We start from the raw sequence: 19315 nt of genomic DNA on the forward strand, positions 1-19315 counted from the left end.
TTGGAAGACTTGGCTCAGGGTTTACTAATGTGTGCATTTCTGTAAGCTATAAAGTAATATTTATACCCTGAGATGTGGGTCACTGCAGATCACAGGCTCCTGGTATAGATTCTATTGGGAATCCAAAAAGGATTGAACAGTTTTTTATTATACAACTCATGATGCTGTCCAGGATGTGTTCATACAAATCAGTGGATTCCTGAAGATGTGGTTTCTCTTCTCTGTACTTTTATCATGGTGTGCATATACCTCCTCTGGGTATTTAGGGAGGCTGTGTTTGGTCTGGGGAATGGAAATGTCTGGCAGGTTGAGGTGCAGTGCAGGGGTAGCCAGTCCTCCCCACAAGCCAGTGCTTGCAGTCACTGTAAGACAAACCCTAAGGGGAAAGAGAATCCTGGAGTGAGGTTGTCTGATGAGTGAAAAGGCCTGGGCTGTAGACTGAAACTCTGTAAAGGAGATTAGTTTTGACAATTTTAGGGATGAACTATATAGTAAGTTGAATAGTATTCTCCCAAAATTCATGTCCAGAACTTCAGAACGTGACTTCATTTAGAAATAACGTCTTTGTAGATATAATCAAGTTAAGATGAGGTCATGTTGGATTAGTTTGGCTGTAATCCAGTGACAGGTGCCCTTATGAGAAAAGGGACATTTAAACACAGCACTGTGTAAAGATCAGAGGCACACAAGGAAAATGCCATGTGAAAAAGGAAGCTGAGATTAGAGTGATGAATTTACAAGCCAAAGAATGCCAAAAATTGCCAAAAACCACCAGAAACTAGGCAAAGCAGGATCCTCCCCTCATACCTCCTTAGAGAGCATAGCCCTGCTGACACCTTGATTTTGGACTTCTAGTCTCCAGAACTGTGAGAGAATAAATTTCTGTTGTTACTCAGCTTGTGGCAATTTGTTATGTCAGCCTTAGGAAACATGGTAGGAATGTAAAAATGTTCTTTCAGAAAGTGCTTCGATGGAACTATAAGAGTTCTTATACCAGCTGAGGCTCTGTGTCTAAATTGATGGATTTCTCTAGGTACTTTTGGAAGAGGGGAACCTAGGCCATCCCAGGAACAGGGTAAAGGAGTGAGGGTGGTTGTCCTGGTGATAACTGGACAACCTTAAGCTCTTTCTTTACTGTCCAGAAAACAGGGGAAATCTGCCTCATATTCACTTGGGTATAGTGTTCCCTTCTTTTTGTCCCATGTGACAGGAGAGCTATTCTAAGATTCTCTTTGGTGCACACATTTTAGGCAAGATTGGATGTGCCCTGAGGAAACTTTAACCCTTCAGAAAAGGATCAGTAGTCCCTTTTGGGAATTTTCCCCTTCCTTCGGTTGACTTAGGACAGAAAATTTGGGAAAACAAACCATTTGCTATGCATGTTGGTCTTATTTGCTTTGGGAATATTCTTATCCTAAACAAGAGTGCTCTGAGCTTTCTTTCTCCCTGCTCTGATGTGGGTGAGCTCTATCCCTGAAAAGGGGGTTGAATATAGTCCTTCTGAGCCTATGAATCTGTGGTAATTTGTGAAGCTTCCTTATATTCCTTAGCATTCCCTCATGTAACTTCACAAGGTAGTATTGGATGGGGTTGAGCCCCTGAAGGGCAAAGGCTGAGTTAGTACCTTCCAGGCTCTCACAATGACCCATTGTGCCTCGGCTATGACTTCACTATCCTGAAAACCCAACAAGTGACAGTAGGGGCAGGATTTCCCCATGTCCTTTCCCATCCCGAGGATATGTTTTTTTCAGAGTCCAATTTAGGCTCAAATTCTGGCTCTGGAATCTTCTTTGTGATAGGTAACCTCAGTTTCATCTTTGGACCCTGCATCTTCCTTTTTCTCGTTTTCCTGGTGATTCAGCAATGCAGAAAGAAAATGAAGTGCCAAGGTAAGCTTTAAAAAGGAGAAGAGGATGGGAAGAGTTGTGGCAGTGGACAAGAAGGGACCCATTGTGATGTGGGATACTGAAGCTGCCTCTTGTTCTTATTACATTTTTCTGGAAAATGATACATGTACTGCTCTGGACTCTAAGCTTTGATGACCTTGGACTAGGAGGGCCAAGGAAATATGGTATCATATATGACAGCAGCAAGTTCAGAACCAGGGATAGAGACACAGGTTAGGACAGGACAAGGATATGCTCATAAAGCATGAACAAGGAAGGGGCTCTGATGAGCTGGAAGCAGCCTCGGAGACTTCAAAGATGGTTCTATATGAAGGTGTTTTAGGGTGTGAGTGTCTGACTCAGAACCTTTGTATCAATCTTGCCTGCTTGTAAATATTATCTATGTGAGGCTACATGTGAGGATATAGATGACCATGAAACTAAGGAGGAGAAACAGCTGGAGTCAGGTGGATGTCCCTGCCCTCTCTATCATGTTCTGGCCATAAGCCACCATCTGGGGTGATTCACAGCAGCTGTGGGTGCAGCATCTACACATGGCATTCCTGCGTCCCTCCTCAGAACCATACCTTTCTCCACATTCTGAGGCTATCAGCAGATCTCTCTGATCCCCAGTGAACACTAAGTCTTCTCTCTGGAGAGAAATTACTTCAAGCCTGAGGTTCTGTTCTGAACTCTTATTTAGTTTTCACATGTGCAAATTTATCTTTTCATGTTTGTTCTTGGAAAGTTTCTTACCTGGCAGATAATTCTGTGGCCAAGCTGCCACTGTGTGCCAAAGAGTGTGAAGACAAAGTTAGTTTTGGACATGGTGTAGGCAAGGCAGGCCAATCTGGTCTTGGGTTTGGGGTGAGGGTAGGAAGGTCTGTTTGGAAGAAACACTGAAGGGAGAATAGAGCTTTGGGAGATTGCAACCTCAGTCCTTTGAGAGGGAAAGTCTGGTTTCCTGGAGACCATTCTCTGAGAAACTGAATGACTGTCTCTCCAGCTGATTTAAACTGCTTTTTCCCCAACACCTCAATAACTGCCTCATGATCTTAGAGAGCTATGTGTACATAGCTGCTCTGATAGTTTCAGGCATATTTCATATATAGGTAAGTGACTGTATTTCCCAAACCAAGATATCTGGTTCAACAAAACATTGTAAAACTTCAGGGTGAGAGACAACCGAGAAATATCATTTTACTGAAATATACTGGGATTTGGTGAACATTTTGGTGTTTTATGGGAATAATGCTACCAGATTTTTAAGTGGATATATCCACCAATTATCCAGAATGCTTTTAATTGTAGACTCTGGATTATTGGTACTTGAAAGGATCAGAGGAATTGTATAGTCAAATACTACTACATAAATAAAGTAACTGAAAGTAGATAAGATGTGACTTTCTCAAAGTCACGCAAGAAGTCACTATTAGATACAGAATGACCCTATCCTGATTCCTGGGGGTAGGTCTGCTCCACATATATGCTCCACCAGAGGCTGTAGCCTGCTATTAGAGGACAAGAGACAGATGGTCTAGAATACAATTACAAAAATGAAGGGTTTTCTGTGCCTGAAATTCTTCCTGAGACTTATTTATGTGGAATGGATGAGATGGACCTGCTCAGGGTCACCTTCATGGGCATGTGATCTCTGCAATTGCCCAGCTCCCCACACGAAGAAGGACCTCACACTTGGTTTGTTGCCTTCCTGTTGCCATCTTGAACTTCTTGATAGTGTTTGAATAAGAGGATCTGTATTTTGTTTTGCACCAGGGCCCATAAATTATGTAACCCAAAGAATAGTCCCTCATAGACAAGTAAAAAAATAGTCCCTTATAGGCTAAAATTAACAAGTAGGAAACGACAGATGTTGGCGGGGATGCGGAGAAAGGGGAACCCTCCTACACTGTTGGTGGGAATGCAAGCTGGTGCAGCCACTCTGGAAAACAGTATGGAGGTTCCTCAAAAAGTTGGAAATAGAGCTACCATACGATCTAGCAATTGCATTACTGGGTATTTACCCCAAAGATACAAGGTAGGGATCCGAAGGGGTACGTGCACCCCGATGTTTATAGCAGCAATGTCCACAATAGCCAAACTGTGGAAAGAGCCAGGATGTCCATCAACAGATGAATGGATAAAGAAGATGTGGTATATATATACAATGGAATATTATGCCGCCATCAAAAGGAACGAGATCTTGCCATTTGCAACGACGTGGGTGGAACTGGAGGGTGTTATGCTGAGCGAAATAAGTCAATCAGAGAAAGACATGTATCATATGACGTCACTGATATGAGGAATTCTTAATCTCAGGAAACAAACAGGGTTGCTGGAGGGGGGTGGTGGGAGGAATGGGGTGGCTGGGTGATAGACACTGGGGAGGGTATGTGCTATGATGAGTGCTGTGAATTGTGCAAGACTGTTGAATCACAGATCTGTACCTCTGAAACAAATAATGCAATATATGTTAAGAAAAAAAAAAAAAGAAGATAGCAGGGGGAAGAATGAAGGGGGGGAAATCGGAGGGGGAGATGAACCATGAGAGACTATGGACTCTGGAAAACAAACTGAGGGTTCTAGAGGGGAGGGGAGTGGGAGGATGGGTTAGCCTGGTGATGGGTATTGAGGAGTGCATGTTCTGCATGGAGCACTGGGTGTTATGCACGAACAATGAATCATGGAACACTACATCAAAAACAAATGGTGTAATGTATGGTGATTAACATAACAATAAAAAATTTAAAAAATAAATAGTCCCTTATAGACAAGTAAAAGAATATTTCTTTTTTAGAACCAGAATTAGCTTTCCAAGTAATTTCAGTTATTTCTTGGTATCTTTAGGGAGGATGGGAATAGATTGGATTCTGTCAAAGAGACTTCCCTGCAGTTACAGCCACGCATGTATTTTTTGATGCTGTGATCCTGTTTTCCCAATCACAACAATCACATTGATTACCAAAAGATTTTTTGGGGTAATGCAAAATGTGACAAAGTGAGAATTGTAGTTAAAATGTCAAAACATTGATGTTAGACTACCTTTTGATATTCTATGGCTACTAATATATTAAGATTACTCTGATAAGTTATGTGTTTTCATGGGGACAGGTTTTGGGTGAAGGGCAGGAATTACTCCATATTTCCTTAAGACCCATGGCAGGACTGGTTTCATAATTTTCAGGGCCCAATGGGAGATGAAAATGTGGGATTCCTTGTTCAAAATTAAGACTTTGAAGATGGTGAGAGCAGGCCAAGCATAGGGCCTTCTTGAGCATGGAGTTACATGTCCATGAAGCTGGATCACACAATTCAGAGTTGGAAGTCCCAATGGGATCATCTGCTACCACAGCCTGTGTGAAGGTGGTGGGGTTCCTTGGGAGGAGAAAAACAGTAGAAGCTGAAGCAGCTATACCCATCTGAGGACTTTCAGAAAAGACTGGGATTATTCTTGTGGACATTTGGGAAATCAGAATCTGGTCCCTAAGTGACCTCAGGGGTTAGGTGTTAATAGAATTGTACCTTGCTGTCACCAAATTCCTGTGATTCAGCCAATCTAATTGGGAAAAGTAGGATACTTACCATTCCTTTCTTCAGTTTCCTGTCTCTGCTGTTAATATCGACTAAGTTTATATTGACTGACTCTTCACAGAGTTCTTTAGTCTCTATTACAGATATATCCTAGACAATGATCTGAAATCAACAGTTTGTATCTGATGATTTCCCTGATGTGTTTTATGTTGTGCAGAAATTATCTCAACTGGGTCCCCAGGGATGCTGTTTTCCTCTTGCTCATGATTCTGATGCCTCTAGTGGGCTCTGTTTAGTCTCCGAGTTATAATAATTATAACTAGGCCCTAAATTTGCTCTTGCAGGTTGGTTTTCACGATCTTCATGGGGTGAATGTCTGGGAGCGGAGAAACTCCTGAATGAAGATGAGCTTCAATGTGAGGATGCTGAGCTTAGCACCTCTGGGTTGTCATGTGAAGAACAAATATGCCTGTATTGAAGCTCCTGCTACATTTTGGTCAAGACTAGAGGTCCAGAAAATATCACTGTCTCTATCCAGATAGGATAGTGCCGACTTGTGTTCCATTTCTACATAAATTGTCATTTCAGACCAGTTCTGTGTTATCAAGAAATCTTTGTGAATATCTAGAGACTTTGACACAAACTGTTTTTATGGAATTCATGCCCAAGCTGCTTTAATCCAAATACATTTTCTTCTCCTGTGTGAAATGATGCTAGGTGACTGATCTATGGTCAGACTGAGGGAGATGCTGAATCCAGCTCCAGGTCTGAGATTTCTTTCCTCAAGATGACATCACAGTGAAAACATGTGAATATTCCAGAAATGTTCTGTCCTAATTACATCATCTTTTCTTACATAATTTCAGCCCCTTCCCCATGGACTCTGGAATTTGATTTCATGTGGGTGTTTCAGAAATTTCTTAGTAAAAACAGATAAATCTGAAAACTTCTCAGAGGCATAATTGGAATAGTAAAGTACAAAAGTCACTTGGAATCAGAATGTTTTTATGTTAACTTTGTGACTTCGGCTGTGAAGATACTTAAACCTCAACTTGCTTCCAAACCCAATATGGCTTTTCATGGTTGAGTTACTGGGTATAGCACACACACGTTTAATTAAAATAGATATTATTTCTTGTGTCCTCAAGTACAGTTATCTTTGAAAATGTAAATTGGTTCAAGTTACCCCACAGATGGGGTATCTTCTAGGATATGAATTGAGAAGACTATCCACATTCACCATGACTGTAACATGCTGAGGGAATAAGAATGACCCAACTCCTAATCAACCATCACTAAACCTGACCCTAATCTAGCTTCTGGCATCCCCAATATCTTTTTCAATAGCCTGGGGAAGTGAGAACAGGTGCATGACATCTTGGAAAATAGTTGTTATATATAGTATACTCTCTAGACCAGTATCTCTGAATTACTTGTTTTGAAGAAATGAAGTAACCCCTTAGAGTCAAGCTAGGAGTACTGGAAAAGTCAAATGATAAACCCTTACAAGGAAAAAGTGTCTACTTTCATCCCCAAATTCCATCTGAATGTATGCCTATTCCTCAAAGGGGAAAAGAATGAAGTCCTTTATTTCTGACCTGCTGTGTTAAAGTCAACAGGATCACATGTGATATATCGAGTAGGGTCAGACTTACTCATATCCTGAGGTTCCTGAGAAAATCATTAGAGCTCACACATCTGCTGGAGACAGATAGACCATTTACATATAACATGCCCAAGTTCTCTAGGGCTTTGGAAAATAAGAAATGAAGTGATTTGAATCATTAGCTCTGCATACTGTCCCTACTATTTCTAATGGTTCTTGAATGTGTTTGGGCTATCGTCCCTCTAACTACTACTTCCTCTCTGAATTCTCCATCTGTTTTCTTCCTTTCTTCTCTATGCCTCTTATCTTCTCTCTTGTCAGGTTTGGCCAGCAAACCCTGAGGTGTGAATGAAAAGATTACTCCAGACACCTAAGTGGGAGAAAGGAGAGGGCCTGGGAACCAGAGGTTCTGGTGTTGGAAGGTCCCGAACCAGAGTCTGCCTCTACCTTTATTGTGAATGTTATTAATACAACAAGGGGATAAGAAAAACAAAAAGGAACGTGAAGCTGTAATAATCAGGACAGTGGTATAGGGAGTATCGAGTTAATAGAACAAGCCCTGCTCGTGACGGGTGTCCAGACAGGGAGTGCGTGGAATATGTGACCTCCAAAGACAAATGTTTCTCCTAAGTCAAACATTTACTCCCTGGATGAGTACATTGAGCCGCAACGAGGATCCGCTGTTTTCAGCCCAGAAACGTTAAAGGGGCCCGGTTTCCGTACACTACTTCTTTGCTTTTCAACTAGTCTCATCCAGGGAGGCATGTGTTTATTAACTCTTCTCTAGCCAAGCACTATGAATTCCCGCACTCTCTGTCCCATTTCACCAAATGAGGACATTTTGCTGCTGCTTCCTCCTCCAAAACATTATTATCAAAAGCTTATGTATTCAGCATTTGCTGAAATTTAGTGTTAAGGGGGGTGGTGAGGAAGGAAGATAGCCTGGTGAAAGATGTAAATAATTGCTAAATTTGACCTCTTCTTCTTTTTTTTTTCTTTTTTAAGAGAGTGTGTGGAGCGGCGGTGGGGGAGGGTCAGCAGCGGTGGGGGGCGGAGAATCTTAAGTAGGCTCCACGCCCAGTGTGGAGCCTGTCCTGGGGCTCAATCTCACAACCTTGAGATCATGACCTGAGCAGAAATCCAGTCAGACGCTTAAATGACTCAGCCACTCCGGCCCGTAAGTTGATTTATTAATTAACAATATTTTGTGTAGTATGGCTCAAAAATGACAAATATTTGTATTATCTTCTCAAAATATTTCTTCTTCAACAGGACAATTTGTTTTATATACCATGGATCCTATTACTGCCAATATGATAAAACAAACAGGGGCTGCCAATTCCCAAAATCAACTCTGGAGAAATAATAGATAAAAGGGAAATAAGCATCCAAAGAATTAACCACATTAGAATGAGACCATTCCCTGAGCAGATTGAAACCTAGATTGGACCGCTGACCTGAGAACAGTGGACTGGGCAGAGGGTGGTCAATGCCTGCAACCCCAGAGGGGAGCTGCCAGGGGAGGGGATGAGAGTGTAGACAGGAGGCAAGTTCTGATCTTGCATTTCCCACAATTCATTTTATCACTTGTTTTAATTTCATAGACACAGAAATCTGTGGCTGTGATCTAAGCCACTCACTGTGCCCATGACTACTATTAGGCAGGTACAAAAGAGCTACTAAGCTAAGAAGTTAAAGAAAAGAATAAAGAAATAAATAGTAGGGTAAATATAGATGAAGAACAAATTGCTGAGTTCAAATATCAATTTCAGTAAATTTCCAAGAAATGAATAAGGATGTAGAAAATATAAAATGCTAAAGGATATAGGGGATAGAAGAAAAGCCCCAGCATATACTTAACAGAGTCCTAGAAGAAACATAAAACTAGAGGGGAGGAAAGAACTGAAGAACTCTATCAATAGAAATTTCACAGAATAAAAAGAATATGTAAGGTCTCATTTTGGAAGCACTTATAGATTGCCACTGAAGATAAGGAAAAACATTCACACCCAGACAAACTGTAGAGAAATTTAAAAAAATACCAAAGAAAATTTTCCAGAAGAAAGAGCACATTATCTGCCAAGGAACAAGAATCAGATTGACTCTGAACTTCTCAAAAGCCACATTACTTATAAGACAAAATAGTATCTTTTTTTTCTGAAGTTTTATTTAAGTAATGTCTACACCCCATGTAGGGCTTGAACTCACAACACGGAGATCAAGAGCCACTGAGCCAGCCAGGTACCCCCAGACAAAGTAGTATCTTAAAAGAAGCAAGAAAATTGAATTTGAGATTGTATGTGGAGCAAAATATCATTCCTAAGTGAGAAAGAAATATGCTATACAAGCCACAATTTTATGAAATATACAAATAAAGCTGCTATTCATGTAAGAAGAAACAATGAAATTGAATTTAACAATAAAGGCCTAGGTAGTTTTATTGGCAAGTTTCATCAAGCTCTTAAGTAATAATTTCTATTTTATACCAAAAAATAGAAGCAGCAGAAAATAGAGAGGAAAAAGTCCCAGCTCATTTAAAAAGCCTAGAATATTTTACTACTTAATTTTACTTTTTTTTTTACTAGTTAATTTACTAGTTAATTTTTACTTTTTTATAGAGTGATAAATTTTTATAGAGTAAATATCACAAATATTAAGTATACAACTCAAGAATTGTTACATACCTATATACCCATATATATGTATGCTAGATCAAGAATATTTTCTGTGCCACAAAATGTTCTCTCATGCCTGCCTCCCCTGCCTATAACTATATTGACCTCTTTTCATCATAGATTAGTTTTGCCTGTTTTGGACCTGTTTGAACAGTGAGAATTCTTTTTTGCTTCCCTTCTTTTACAAAATAGTGTACTTGTGAGATTCAGGTGTAGTGTTACACGTAGCTGTATTTCTTTGAAATTGCTATCTAATATTCTAGGGGCGAATGGGTGGCTTAGTTGGTCAAGCATCTGACTCTGGATCTTAGCTCAGGTCTTGAGCTCAGGGTCGTGAGTTCAAGCCCCATGTTGGGCTCCATGCTGGGTGTGGAGCCTACTTAAAAAAAAATGCTACCTAGTATTCTACTGCAAGACTACATCACAATTTATTTATTCTAAAGAAAAAATTTATTTATTCTACTGTGGTTTGGACATTGAATTATTTTTAGTGTTTGACTATTATAAATAGAGCTGATATGAGAGATAATGGGAAAGCAATAACAGGATTTCCTCTACCCACCAAAACACTTATATAAAGATATTCATATCAACAAGCATTACCCAAAGTTGATGAAAGCTATTTTTTTTAGGAATTCTCACAAGAGGAGCTGCTGCATTATAGGGTATAAATAAAGCTCCAATGACTGAAACTAAAGATATGGAGCTCTATAAACTGTCTTACAAAGAACTCAGAGAATTAATTAATTTACATTTTTTCCAAGTTTTTATTTAAATTCCAGCTAGTTAAAAGAATTCAGAAAAAGCTTCTTAGAGAAATTCATGAACCACAAGAAAACACAGATAAACAAGTAAACACAATTAGAAAAACAATGCATGAACAAAAGTTCAACAAAGAAATAGAAACCATTAAAAACAAACGAATTCTAAAGTTAAAGAACACAATGACTACACTGAAGAATTCCATAGAAAGTTTCAATAGCAGACTCAGCCAAGCAGAATGGCTGGATGGATTAAAAAACAAGGCCCAGCTATATACTACCTACAAGAAACTCACTTCAGTTTTGAGGCTATATATATAGGCTGAAAGTGAAGGGATGGAAAAAAGGTATTCCATGCACATGGAAACCAAAAGAGAGCAGGGTAGCTACGCTTATATCAGACAAAATAGACTATTAGCTAAAACCGTAATAACAAACAGAAAAGGTCTGGACACCTGGGTGGCTCATTCATTGAGAGTCTGCCTTTGGCTCAGGTCATGATCCCAGGGTCCCGGGATCAAGCCCCACGTTGGGCTCCCTGCTCGGCAGGAAGCCTACTTCTCCCTCTCCCACTCCCCCTCCTTGTGTTCCCTCTCTCGTTGTGTCTCTCTCTGTCAAATAAATAAATAAATAAAATAAAAAGAAACAGAGAAGTTCATTATAAATGAAAAGGGGTCAACTCATCAAGAGGTTATAATAATTAGAAATATATATGCACCTGACATCAGAGCACCTAAATATTTAAGCACATACAGATCTGAAGGAACAACAGTATAATCATAGTAGGGATTTGAACAACGGATAGATTATCCAGACAAAAAATGAATAAGTAAATAATGGACTTGAACTGTACTTTAGACAAAATGGGCCTAAAAATATATGCAGAACATTCCATCCAATGACAGCATAAACACATTCTTCTCAATAGTACATGGAACATTTTCCAGAGTAGATCATACATCACAAATAAGTGTTAGTAAATTTAAGATGATTTAAATCACACCAAATATCTTTCCCAATCAAAATTTTACAAAAGGAGAAGAAGAGTTCCCAGCTGGTGAAAGACTGGTAAATTGATTATATTGGCCTCTTCCTGCTGAATGAAGATTCTAAACAAGCTTTGGTTTGTGTGGACACCGTGTCTGACCTAACCCAAACTTTCCCTACTGCCATGCACACCAAGCTGCCACCATCAGGAGATTAGAAAAACTGAGTGGCATGCATGGATACGCTCATCGAGGAGATAGTGATTGGGGATCACATTTCAAAGGTCAGGCATCGAATGGAGGTTTCATAACCCACAAGCAGCAGAGTTGCTAGAAAGGAAAAATGGCATATTAAGGCAGCAAATTGTTAACAGGTAAAACCACATTGGCTGGGTGGACTAAAATACTGTCCCAGGCTTTAGTACATTTAAATGACCAACCAGTAGGGCCTATTGTCCCATATGCCAGACGGGACCCTGGCTGAGGCACCTAGTTTCGTGAAGGTCTGGAATTCACGAGAGACAGCCACTCCTCTGACTCCCACTGAGGATCGATGTGTTATGCTGCTAAGAACACCATGCTCCCACACACCTGGAAAAGGACTTATCTCCAGGAATTTGCACTTAGGATGTCCCACCAGGATGGGTGAGTTACTTCACATCCCGGGTGAGGGGAACTACTCAGTCTGCTGGGATCCCATTATCCTGCTGCAAGCTGGATCTGTTAAAATGCACTATACTTGGAATGGAACATACACCACTGAAAGAAGGGAGTGGGTGGGGTCCTGGTCTGGCCTACCCCACCCCAGTCCATCCCCTCACACCTGGCAGTGCTGTCTCCCCCAGCCAACATGTATGGTTTGTACAACCAGGTCACGTTTCTAAAGCTGCCAATCCATCTCCTCAAGGAACGGGGGAACGTTTTGTTTTCCCACTGGTGTGATCATTTTGCTATGTTATTGTTCCCTCCATTGGCCTATAGAATGTTATAACTCACATAGAAGCCCTTATTAAATTCACCTAACAAGCCTTGAATGATAGCCAACAAAGCCTGTCCTTACTGAACACTGAACGCTGAAATGTCTCGGACGAGAAAAGCTGTCCAAAGGCTCGTGAGCCTTTCTGTGTGAGGGCATCAACAGAAACAAAATAACATAATCATGTAGGTTTTAGTGTTTAGGGTTATTAGTAATGGTAACAGTAAAATAGTACCAACACTTTTTTTGTTTTAGCTTCTAGACATTAATTTTTATCCTGATAAGTGTTAAAAAAGCTTGGGTTGAAGAATTTTAGTTTCTGCGACTCAACCAGAAATGAAGCCAATAAAGGCCTGCGGGTATCTTCGTTCCCTGTTTATACCCCTTGAACCTGGGACGTCATTTTGACTCTCAGGAGATCATCCCCTGTTAGTTCCATTTGCTTAATAGCTATTTTTCTTCTCTCATGTTCTTTAAAGAATCCCCTAATTTTCCCAGCCCATAATGACCCTTGCCTTTTTGGCCTGAGGTTTTATTTCCTCAGCTGGGTGAGAAGCCCCCAGAGGGCAGTATTCCGGCCTCGTATTTCTTGTTCAAGCCCGCACTGGGCACTGTTTTTGTTCTTAGGCAGTGTCGTGGTGTCAGTGACTTCTCTCTGTTGTTCTGGGTGAGCAAGAGGGAGTTCATGGACCTTGAGAGGAAGCACATACTCATGGCAGATAGAGATTAGGCATGAAGGCTCCCGGAGATGGTCTGTAACAAGTCTTGGGAGCTGGCAAAGACTGTGGAGGCACACCAGCATCTTGTCAGTGGGTGTGCAGTGGTCACGCTAGAGATAGAGAAGGTGGAGTTCAGACCAGGATCTGAGATCCTGGTGCCGGGACGGGGTGTTGGGGTGTTGCCTGAAGCAGGGGGCTGGGAATCCCTGGGGAGAGTGGCTTGAAGCATGAGACAGCTTCTGCTGTTAGGTGCTCTTTTGAATGGGGAGAACTGATTGATCTAAGTTCTTTGAAACATGTTCGATGGGTTTGTGTAGAAGCTTCGGAATTAGCAGATATTGAAAGAACAGTGATATTCAGAGAAACTCTGCTGCCTGATATTCTATTTAATTTAGAAGAACATAACCCCCATCTTAGAAGATAAACTCTTCCCTCCCCATTGACACAACTGGGGAGAGGTTCCCATAATCTGTGTGACACACAGTCCTGTCATGATGCGCACACAAAGACAGGGTATTTCAGAGCTTCTAGGGAAGGATCTGAAATCTCTCCTCAGGAAAATGTGGTCTTTCGACTTAGACATCATTCGGCTGACAAAGACTAACGCTAGGGCTGTGAAGTCTAGAGAAGCAGTTCCTTCATTTTGTGAATGGATATCGTTCCCATGCAGTGAACCACACATTCAGAGTATTTGTGTAGCAATCCAATCTACCTTCCTGTTGGTCTTGCCTGATAGTCTAGTATTTTTGGTTCAATAGAGCTGCAATAGAGGTAAAACTCCCCGAGAGTCCTTGTTTCTATACAGTATGTATAGAATGGTGCTTGGCCAATCCTCATCCAATCCTCATCACTCCTATTATGCCCTAAGCTGTGACTTCATCACCCTGATCACCTAGGAGGTGAGAGAGCTGGGGCAGGGAATTCCATGTACTCTCTCAGATCTCAATGGCAGAGGTTGAACCAGGGGCCAGTTTATTCCCAAATGGTGTTCCTTGGCTCTATGCCCTGTTTGCTATGCTTTTTGTATTTTTTCTCTTCGTCATGTTCTCTCCCTTTTTACTTGAGATAGACCAACATATAAAGAAATGTAAGTACCATAGGAGGCCTTAGGGCACAGGGGAACGAGATGTATGAGAGAGTGTGTGTACGGAGGGAGGAGAAGGTATACATTATAAGGTGGGGAACATGGAAGCAATGTCTGTTCTTCTCTGATCTTCAAGGTCTTAATGACCCAGGGCTAAAGGTTTTAGAAATAATAATCTTTTATATAATGGAAGTACCTGAGGGACATAGGTCAGGACTGGACTAGGCAGCCCATTTGTGGTACATCTGTGGAGCATGAGGAGGTATCCAAGGTCCTGCCTGAGTTGACATAAGGCCCAGGTATAAGGATATAGGAAATCCTGGGGAATCTGGGGATATGTGAAGGAATTTTCAGATGATGGTCTCTGACTCGCCATGCTTTGTCTTAGTCTTGCTTAGATGCAAGTATTCTCTGCATAGTGCTGTGCGCAAGGATAAAGAAAATGAGATAAAGATGGACCATCTGGGAAGGCCAGGTGAGTATTCTTTGCTCTTCACCTCTGGGCTCATTATGTCCATAAGGCGGGCGGTTCTAGTTACTTCCATGGTCCATGTGCTAGATGGCTGAAAACTCCACACTCAAACCTAGTCTCAGTGAGGCAACCCCCTCACATTCTGTTTAGCTTAAGAATTCTGTCTTCTCTCTAGGGAGAACATTTTCAAGTAGAAGTTTGGTTCTGAGCCCTCATTAACTTCATAATCTAGGGTCTCCTGTAGGTGGAAAAGTTTCTCTTTTTTCATCTATACTTATGATGTTTCTCCTCTTATCAGGGTTGTCTCTCAAGTGATTCAGTGACAAAGTTACCATTTTTTCATGCCCATGAAAAAATTAGGTGACTCTTCTCCAGGCACTTGTTATAAAGTTGCTTTTGTGATAGAGATAAGTGCAGAAGGACTTTGTAGGGATAGAATCATACAAACAGTCTGAGGAGACTGAAAGCCCATTGTTCTGGGAAACATTCTGACCACCAGGGGACCATAATTCCTGCAAATTGTGTATTTGCCTCTCCAGGTAAGGTTAGCTCTTCCCTTCTTTGTGCTATTCTGTGACTCCCTTGTGAAATTACAGAGAGATAACACACTGGACTCTTGGTTTTTTGGTCCTTCAACCTAGACATCATTGAGTTCTTCGTGTCCACAGTATCACTCCCTCAATATGAATGTTACATGTTAAACTTTTGTTTTCTCTCTGCTATGTAAAGTGAAAGTTGTGGGCTATTTGGTGAGGATTGACTTTTATAGTTCATGTAACATATCCCATTATATAATTATTATAACAATTATTATATAATGATACAGCTATTATATAATGATAACATTATATAGCTTTATTATTCAGTGGGATTTCTGCACAGATATTTTGAGAATCAGGCCAAAGCACAAGAAAAGGTTGGTCACTGAGGAACAAATCTTTCAAGCTTAAAACATTTTTTATATATTTAACTCGAGAAACAGTAATCTCTTGTGACAAGTATTTCCCAGACAATGGGTCAAGAATCATATATATAGTCCTGTCCTGACAGGATTTTTCTGAGTGTTTAATGATGTATAGAAAATTTTATAATCTGCATCTCTTTCATTGTTCTGCTGTCCAAAATGGGAGTTGCAATCTGCTGGGTCAGCGGTATAATCAATTTTCTTCTTGTTCCAGGCTGTCCTCTGGAGTCATCAAGGAGACAAGTTCTGGGAAGGAAGGAAGATGGGATGGGAAGAGATCCCTCACTACTTGTGAGGGTAGCAAGAGAGCCCAGGGGTTCTGAGGTTGAGATCAGTACCCCTGGACCATCAGTTTGAGAGTGGTTGAGCCTCTAAGGAATCACCTGTGACATCATATCCCAGACACGAGAGGGCTTCTTAGACCCTCATTATGTATGTTTATACTGAAAAAAAAAAAAAGATAATAAATATTTTGAGACTCTCAGAAAAGTTCTATATTACCAGGAGTTTTTTGTTGAACTTAAGGTTTCTAACACTCAGTTGCTTATAGTCAGTCCAAATCCCAAACAAATTTCCCACTTCCAGGTGAAATCCTAGGTGAATGACTTATGCTATCTTATTCTCCTAAAGCAACAGGTAGAGTCATTATTTCAGGGGAAGAAAAGCTCATGGTCCCTATTAGACTAAGCAAACTTTTAATCCGGGACCATGGCTGAGTCCTTCCTCTCTCTACCCAAGATTATCACGTGGCTAATTCATCTGAACACTCTAAAATGTTCTGTCCAGATTGTTTTCTTATATAAGTGCCATGCTCCTTTCATATCTTACAGTAGAATATAGATTCATGAAGACAGATGCTTAGAGAAGGAATTGGTATAGATTTTCTCTTTCTACCCAAAGCTTCATGGCCCCCCCGCAAATGCTTTATTATCAAGTGAACCTATTTTCATCTAAGTTCCGCCACATAATTCTCTCATTCTTACCTACTTACCTGCTCTTCCTCTCTGTTCTCCTCTTTTAACCATCTTTGTCATGATGGGTCATTAAAGCATCCATGTGGAACCCTCTAGTTGGAGAGGTGTATAAGGAACTGTGGAGAGAGAGAGAAGGAGAAGGAGGAGGGAGGAGGAGGTGGAGGAAGGACAGAGAAGGAGGGAGGAGTGGGGAGAAGGGAGGGAGAAGAGAGGGGAAGGAAAAGGAGGGGAGTGATATCTAAGTTGGAGACACGAGATAGGTTGTTTTGAGTTGAAAGGAATTCCTGTCAGTAGAAATGCTAAAGAAAAGTCTGGCACTACCTGTCAGAACAGTTATGTGAGGGATTTCTACACTGAATAGGAAGTTAAAATTGTCTGGAAAAGTCCCTTCACTGTCTAATACTTACAATAACTTTTGATAAAGAACTATTAAATCCCAATTCACTTTGATGTTGATAAAACTATATGGATATCTATTAAGATGCTATTCAAAATGGCCAGGGAGGTATTTGTTTTTTGTGTCTGCATCTGTTTCTTTGGAGGGGGAGTCTCTTGGTATGTTCTTTTTTTTTCACAAATCCTCCTGCAGTTTCTGGGGCCACATTTCTTTTTTCTATTTTCCATTTTATTCTCTTTTTATACATTATTTATTAACTTTTATTGATTCTTTTTTAAAAGCCTGATTATTTTAAAAAGTTTTAAATAATTTTTCTTGTCTTCTTCATTTCTGGGCTTATGCATGTCTTTCCTATTTCTGATTCCTAAATTTCTGATTATTTCCTGCTGAGTAATTTCTTTCACTTTCTCTTTTTTTGTTCTGTCTATCTGCCCAATAAATTTCTTGCAGATGTTTCATTCTTCATGTTTCACTACTCTGGAATGAGAGAATACAACTCTAAGGCTCTGCTCCCTAAAATATAATCTTTCCCAAGGTTAAATGAATTTAAGGAGATCCAGGGCTCTAAATTTAGACATCAAACAGAAAGCCCTATAGGTATTTAAAGCAGTAAGTGGTTTATTACAGGAAATTGTGCGCTTACGAAATCTTCATCATGAAGTTTCAAAAACCCCAGGAAATCACTGCTAAAGGTCACCATCTGCAAAAACCAAGGCTAGCAATTTTCAGGGCAAGTGGAAAGGCCCCCTACAAAACGAAATCTCCCATAAATGGGAGAACCTAGCATGGTGGAACCTAGCCCAGATTCCACCTGTCCAGGCTTATGGGAAATGTAGTTCTCAGTCTTCCAGCCCCTGCTGTTCAGGGAGAGCATACAAGAGGGTGGGAATGGGGAGGAATTGGTAGGAGGTCATGCAGCTCGGTTGCCTATCCAGTGCAAAGAGCATGTAGTGCTTACATGACAATGCTCCTTAGCTACTTCTTTTTCTGTTCTTCACAGGGATTCTTCAGGCTGCTGGGTCAGGAGGGCTTAACAATAGCCCAAGATGAGATCCCACCCTTTTGACATTAATTCCAAGGAGGGAAACCATCGTCTTTCTCACCTTTCTACAAGCACACTGCAATCACAATAGCTTTCCATTTATTTTCCCCAAATCTTGGGTATTTAAACTTATATATCTTCATGTGTGCTACACTAATGTTCTAGTCTTAATATCCTTCCCAGGAAACTATTGCTCTTCCAAAATGCTCCCTGAGTGGTGATATGCCTGATGTATTTATTAACAGATACACATTGTCTCTCAACCTCTGGGACTTAAATTGAGATTTAAGCTAGCCTAATAGTTTTCTTCCTGAACAAAAGTGTTTACTTTGCTTGTATTTGTATAAGCAAAGAGTGTATCATGGTTCATTTCCAAAGCTGAAAGGAGTAATCTCTTCTGCTAATGATGCCCTGGAATAACACTTCCAGAAAGTTGTTCACTCCTCAATTACCACTCCATTGAAAAAATAATCCTAAATATCAAGTTAAAAAGAGGTTCCATTGAACTATTATTATTGTCTTTCTATATAGTCTTCATATACATTTAAATGTCAACAACCCCACATTTTTCTCCTTTAGTATCTTAGATCATTAAATTAGTCTTAAAGTTTCAAACATTTATTTATTTTTAGAGAGAGAGAGAGGTGGGGAGGGGCAGAGGGAAAGGGAGAGAGAGAATCTTAAGCCGGCTCCCCGCTGAGTGCTCAGTCTCACGACCCTGAGATCATGACCTGAGCCAAAACCAAGAGTCAGACACCAACCGGCAGAGGCACTCAGACACCCCTCAAACATTGTTTTTAAAATAGAAAGGCCAATATTTGTTTTTTAAATATCTCACGCATGATTATAAAGTGGTGTTTTCTCCCCAAATTTGTCTACATGAGGGGACACAAACAGACTTTATATGGAAAAGAATAAAAATATTGAAGAGTTCTGTGTCAGGAGGAAAGGCCTTTTTGGAGGAGAAAGGGGGGCTGGAGTCACTGAGTATCTTTAGGCCTAAAACACCTGTCCATCAGCAGTGGTGGCCTTTTTGTCGAAAGCATTCAAAATGAAACAAAACAAAACACAGTAGATAACAGTTTTTCTACTGATTATTAGTTATAATAAGTAAAGTACTACCAATAATTGTTTTTTATTTCAGCTTCTAAACATGGATTTTTATCTCAATACATCTTTTAAAAATCTAGGTTAAGAAATCTTCAGTTTCTGAGAGTGTTCTCAAAATGAAGCCAATAAAGG

At 40.4% G+C, this 19315-nt stretch overlaps 1 long non-coding RNA gene across 1 annotated transcript; it reads left to right on the forward strand.

Moving 5' to 3' along the window:
• Positions 1-8138: 8138 nt before the first annotated feature.
• Positions 8139-16270, forward strand: LOC144382340 (uncharacterized). The gene is made up of 3 exons (XR_013449068.1): positions 8139-8200; positions 14613-14699; positions 15875-16270. It is a non-coding gene; the product is annotated as an uncharacterized LOC144382340 (long non-coding RNA).
• The last annotated feature ends 3045 nt before the right edge of the window (positions 16271-19315 follow it).

The sequence above is a fragment of the Halichoerus grypus genome, chromosome 6 (assembly GCF_964656455.1).
Source record: "Halichoerus grypus chromosome 6, mHalGry1.hap1.1, whole genome shotgun sequence".
NCBI lineage: Eukaryota > Metazoa > Chordata > Mammalia > Carnivora > Phocidae > Halichoerus > Halichoerus grypus.